Genomic DNA, 6,631 nt, shown 5'->3' on the forward strand with positions numbered 1-6,631 from the left:
GCGGTGCCAGCATGGTAGGGCGGTGCCAGGGTCTCCATGGTAGGGCGGTGCCAGGGTCTCCATGGTATGGCAGTGCCAGGGTTCCCATGGTACGGCGGTGCCAGGGTTCCCATGGTAGGGCGGTGCCAGGCTTCCCATGGTACGGCGGTGCCAGGGTTCCCATGATAGGGCGGTGCCAGGCTTCCCATGGTATGGCGGTGCCAGGGTTCCCATGGCAGGGCGGTGCCAGGCTTCCCATGGCATGGCGGTGCCAGGCTTCCCATGGTACGGCGGTGCCAGGGTTCCCATGGTACGGCGGTGCCAGGGTTCCCATGGTAGGGTGGTGCCAGGCTTCCCATGTAGGGCAGTGCCAGGCTTCCCATGGTAGGGCAGTGCCAGGGTTCCCTTCCTTTTTGAGGATGAATTGTATGTTCCAAGTTTTGCTTACTCAGTCCTGGACTGAGGACTTAACATTGTACTGAAATCAGTGCTGGCCTGAGCAGTCCAGGATTCTGTATCACCCGCTTCAGAATCGCAGCAGATGCTTCAGCCGCTTCCACCTTTTGGCTGTTGTGATTAATATCGCTGTGAACATGGGGATACAAGCATCTGTTTGAGCCCCTGCTTTCAGTTTTTGGGGTAGGCGCTCAGAACTGCAATCTTTGCATCCTATGGTAATCCTATGTTTAAGTCTCTGGGGAGCCACCATCCTGGTTTCTACGGCAGAGCCCACCCTACACCCAGGCTGCACGGCAAAGGCCATTGCTTTAGACGTCAAGTTACTGTACTGAACGCCGTAGGTTACTATGACCCCATGGCACGTGTTTGCAAAGCTAAACATACCTAAACACAGAAACAGTACAAATACAGTAGAAAAGATAACAAATGCTACACCCACAGAAGGCACTGCGCATGAGTAGGGCTGGCAGGAATGGCGGTGGTTCTGGGTGAGCCAGTGAGTGACAGGCGACCACAGGCCTTGGGCGCCGCTCCACAGCACTGTAGACTTTACAACGCTGTACACATAGGGTTCGCTGAATTCATCTACTGGACATGATCGTACGTGCTGGGCTGTGTTTTTATACGACTGGCAGTGGGGTAGGTCTGTTCACAGCAGTGTCGTCACACACAGGAGTAACGGGTTGTGCTGTGACATGACAGCGGCTGCGGGGGGTCCAGTTTCTTTGCATCCTCGCCAACACTTGCTGTGGTCTGCGTTTCTCACAGTAGTCATCCTAATGGGTGGTTTTATTTGCATTTTTAGCACAATGAGTTGTGCTGTGACATCACAACGGCCACCATGTTATTAGACAGTAGGAATTTTTCCGCTTCATTATGATCTTATGGGACCACTTTTGTGTATCTGGCCAACCCTCGACTTCGAGGTTGGTATGTTGTATATAGAGGTCTATCTGTCTACCTGTGTGTAGGTTTATTTTAAAGAAGTGGCTCATGCAAATGTGGGGGCTAGCAAGAAGGGTTGAAGTTTCAGGCAGCCTGGAGGCAGGATTCCTTCTTCCTTGGGGACCTCAGTCTCTTTCTCCGAAGGCTTCTACTGATTGGCTGAGCACCCACCCACAAAAGAGAAGTATATAATTCACTTTACCAGAAGTCTAAAACATATGTTTCCAGTAACATCTAGATTAGAATTTGAATAAATACCTGGGTAATGTGGACCAGCCAAGCTGACCCATCAAACCAACACTTGAGCTTCCTCACACTGGCATGACCCAGGTCACATTGTGGGTCACGTGGTGGAACTCAGCCTCCTCTTCTGAGAGGCTGGGGCAGGAGCTGGAAGTCCCAACCCTCCAATCCCATGATGGATGTGTCTGGTGAGGCCATTCCTTTCTTTGAAACAAAGAGTCTCAGCTAGGGAAAAAGACCAGAATCGTTCTTTATTGTATCACAGTGCCTCTGCATTTCAAGTGCGTCTCTTGTAGACAGCCCACGTTTGGGTCTTGCTGTTTTCACCTGGTCTGATGATCTCCGCTTTTAAAAACGGAACCGTTCAGTCTGTTTGCAGTCAGTGCACTCACTGGCGTGGCTGCGGTGGCGTCTGCCCTCCTGGCGTTTGTTCCCATCTGTCCTTTCTTATTTTGTCCCTACATGCCCCTTTTGTTTTTCCTTTGGTATTAAGCAAATAATTAGTTATTTCATTTCATTTCCTCTATTGACTTGTCATTATACTCTGCATTGGCTGCTCCAGGGATAAAAATTCAGGCCATTGACGTAACAAACTGTGTGGAGAAAATTTTATATTGTTTTCCACTTCTCACTTCTATTAGGCAGAGTGCCCTAGTGGGACAGCCTAATTGTGTGTGTGTGTGTGTGTGTGTGTGTGTGTGTGTGTATGTGAGTTTATTAAGTATTAACTTACACAATCACAAGGGCCCACAATGGGCTGTCCCAAGCTCGAGGAGCAAGGAGGCCAGTCCGAGTCTCAACACTAAAGAACTTGGGAGTCTGATGTTTGAGGGCAGAAAGCATCCGGCACGGGAGAAAGACGGAGGCTGGGAGGTGAGGCCAGCCTCTCCTCTTCAGGTTTTTCTGCCTGCTGTATATTTGCTGGCAGCTGATTAGATGGTGCCCACCAGATGAAGGGTGGATCTGCCTTCCCCAGCCCAGTGACTCTCGGCAACACCCTCACAGACACACCTAATGTTAATCTCTTCAGCAACACCCTCACAGACACACCTGTTAATCAGTACTTTGTATCCTCAATCCAATCAGGTTGACACTCAGTATTCACCATCACACCACTTAACCCTTTCCCTCCGCATGTGCCCTGTACTCTCTCTACTGTCTACTGCGCACCTTTTGAATGTAGCTCACAGCAGCCGAATTCCACACACCCACCCCTGCCTTTCAAATGTAGCTCACGGCAGCCGAATTCCACACACCCACCCCTGCCTTTTGTGCTACTGCCAATTCTTCATTTTGACAGAAAGTTTAAATTCTACTTTACTGTATTATTTTTTACAACTTTCAAACAGCCAAGTGCCTTTTGAGAAAAGTTCATAAAATGAAGAAACATGGTATTTTATATTTATGTGCATATGTATCGTTTTCAGTGCTTTTTATTCTTTCAAGATCTCTTGGGGCCAGGAGTTTGAGACCAACCTGGGCAATGTAGTGAAACCTTGTCCCTAGAAAAATTAAAAATTAGTCAAGCATGGTGGCACACGCCCATGGTCCCAGCTACTCAGCAGGTGGAGGCAGGAGGATGGCTTGAGCCCAGAGGTTGGAGGCCCAATGAGGTGCGATCGTGTCACTGTACTCTAGCCTTGCCACAGAGGGAGACCTTGTCTTTAAAAAAATAATAAGATAATTTTTTAAAAGTTTTTTAGTTTTATCCTTAAAAAAAAAAAAAAAGATAGGGTCTTGCCATCCTGGCCAAACTGGTCTTGAACTCCTGGGCTCAAGCAATCCTCCTGCCCCAACCTCCCAAAGTGCTGGGATTACAGGTGTGAGCTGGCATGCCCAGCCTCTTCCTTGGTTTCAAAGGCTATTTTGTTGAATACAGGATTTTGGGTAGGCAGAATCCTGCCAGCACTTTAAAGATGTCGTTTCATCCCCTCTGGTCAGCACTGTTTCCTGTGAGCCGGCGTCTGGCATCCTCACCACGGCTGCCCCAGTGTAAGATGTGCTTTATTGCTGGCTGCTGTTAATGACTTGCTCTCGCATTTGGTTTTCAGCGGTTTAACAGCATGTGGTTAACTGTGAACTTCTCCACGCACATCCTCATCCTGCTTTTGACGGTTGCTGAGTTTTTTCAATCTTCAAGTTGATGATTTTCACCAAGTGGAGAACATTTCGGTCATAATGTATTTAAATGTTTTTCTTGGCCACTTAAAATCAGCAGATAAGCCCATTCCGTGAGTTTTCTCACTTAATTACTGTAATTTTCAGTATATCTGAGCCTCTCCATTTCTCAGTTTCCACATTTGTGGGAATTTTCTTATAAGCATTTTGTTTTTAGCCCCCACCTTCTTTATATTATGGTCGTAGAACCTGATCTATGTGATTTGTGTTCTTGGAAATTTTCTGAGACTTGCTTTATCCCTGGGGAGATGAGCAGCTTCTTCATTTCATTTGTACAGAAAACAAAATCTTGTACACAGTTGTTGATCTTCTCGATGTTCATTGGCTCATTTTCTTAGCTGCGCTTTTAAAATCTTAAACCTTTTTTATCCACTTGCCTTGTTACTCATTAAAAGAGAACACTTGGTATTTTTCATGACATTCTATTTATTTCCATTTCTCCATGTAATTTTGTCAAGTGTTCCTTCTGCCCTCCTGCTCCCACGCCCTCTCTTTTTCTCTCTTTCTCTCTTTGTTTCTTCCACAGAGTCTCACTCTGTTGCCCAGGCTGGAGTGCAGTGGGCTGAGATCGAGTCCAAGCGATTCTCCTGCCTCAGCCTCCCGAGTAGCCGAGATTACAGGTGTGCACCACCGCACCTGGCTAATTTTTCAGTCTTTTCAGTGCAGACGGGGTTTCACCATGTTGGCCAGGCTTGTCTCAAAGTCCTGACCTCAAGTGATCCATTCGCCTCCCAAGTGCTGGGACTGCAGGTGTGAGCCACCCGCCCAGCTTCAGGTTTTCTTTCTCTGTTTTGAGGTTGCACCATCAGATCCTCACCTGTCTAAATCGTACGCCTGCCTTGGGCGGCGACATCTTCTCCATTGTTAAATGAGGTTCCACGCCTCTACGAATGGCTTTCTGCTTTCAAGCGCCTCCATCCATGTTCTGTGCTGCGGAATCAGATTTGCTTTGCTTTATGACTTTGTGGTCTAGCTTCTCACATTTCCTTTGATTTCCCGTCTTTACGTCCATTTGTTCCATGCTGTCTACAGCTGTTTCCAGCAACGACGGCACAGTGGGCTCAGTGTGTGCTCCGCAGACACTCGAGGAGGCCGCTGTCTCTTACCCTCCTTCTGTCCCCTCCCTCTTCCTATCAGGTGGTCCCATGGCCTGGCCCTCCGCTTTGCTCCCAGAGCAGCTGTTCCTGCAGCCTGGAGGAGAGGTGGGCTGATGTCCCCACCTCAGTGACACACAACCAGGGAATGTGGCGTTGGGTGGGGAGAGGCTGCATTGCTCCCTCCCAACCCCTGCAGCTGTGCTGGTCTCCCTCCTAGGGTTTCTCTCCTGCTTGTCCCATCTTTCTGGCCCTTGCACTGCTGTCCGCCATAGCCCACCCTGCTGTCTGCTCCTCATCTACATGATTCTTTCAAGCGTCAGGACTGGGGCTTAGTCCATGTCTGGGGTCCGGGTCGGCCAGCGTCAGCATCAGAGCCCATCCCAGCCAGACTGCTGCCCCGCCCTTCTCAGACTCGAGGACATCAGTGTGCTGCGTGGTGACTCTCACTTGCCTTCTTCTCGGCTCCAGGGGTGGAAAGGCCTGTGCATGAGTTTCTCTGGCCCCTCTCCTGACGGCAGTTTCTAGGAGGAATCCGTCTTTAGCTAAGGAAAATCAAGGTGGACGTGCAGCAGCCACACCCCATCAGCCTGGGTGCCTCGGCTTCCTCTCCGCTGAGAGAATGAGCCCTACCTGGTCTCAAGGACCTGCAGATCCCACCTCTGGTGATTTCTTGGGGTTCCAGGAGGCACATTTGGGGATTCGAAGGGCTCTAGGAAGGAGGGGGCTCCTCTCTGGGAAGGCACAGTAGGGGCTGAAGCACTGATGCTGGGGTCACCCTCCCTCAGGATGGAGTGGGCTCTCCCACCTGGAAGAGGGTCCTTTGCCCCACTGCCGTTGAGGCATTGGACACCTAGCTCCTGCAGAGTCCAGCATGTGGCCCTTGGAGGCGATGTCCCGTGGGAGAATTGCAAGAAATGTGACAGACTTCAGATAGGCAGGAAAGTGGCGATTGTCTACTCCATGTGGACCCCTCCCCTGGGGAGCTGATTGTGCCAGGATGTGTGGGGATCCCGTGGAGATTTTGCATGGGATGTTTGTCAGTGGGACTGGCTTGGTCCATGGGTGTTTTCACTCCATGGCAACACCCAATGGAAGGCCCTGTGAGCACTGCACAGTGAGTCCTGGAGTCTCATTGAGCACAAGCTTCTCAAGGCCACTGGCCATGGAGGGCTTGAAGCTGGGAGGGCTCCTGGGCCTCCGGGGGCAGCAGGGGCTGGGAGAGTTGTTGTCTTTTGTTGCAAACATGGTTTGCAGATTCAGCCACTGCCAGGGAATGAGGCCTAGTCTAGCCCACAGATGAAAGAACAACTAGAAGGGCAGGACTGCAGCCAGAAGAGGTGAGCTGACCGCACGGTTTGGGGAAATGACTCATGTGGGGGGCATTTTCACCCATGGGGAAGTGGCTTTGGCGAAATGTGAATTAGAGGACATATCATCTTCCAGATGCCAACACATGATTGGCTCTTCCTGGAAAATGTGGATCTCAGACAACCCTGCCCCTCCCCTGGTTCTGGCCTGTGCCCCCCACCTGAGTGGCGATGAGGTGAAGGTGGAGCAGGGCCTGGAGTGAGGGCCAGTGTCAGGGCACCTGCTGCACCTGCTTCCGCGTCAACTTCAGCAGCTGGGCGCTCAGTGCCAGCTTCTCCTGTGTGGCTCAGCCATCGGCCGCCTCCTGTGGCTGTGGGGCACTAACTGCTTGTGTTCTGGACGCAGATGGTCGGTCCCTCCTC

This window comes from Callithrix jacchus, chromosome 16 (assembly GCF_049354715.1).
Source record: "Callithrix jacchus isolate 240 chromosome 16, calJac240_pri, whole genome shotgun sequence".
NCBI classification, from domain to species: Eukaryota; Metazoa; Chordata; class Mammalia; order Primates; family Cebidae; genus Callithrix; species Callithrix jacchus.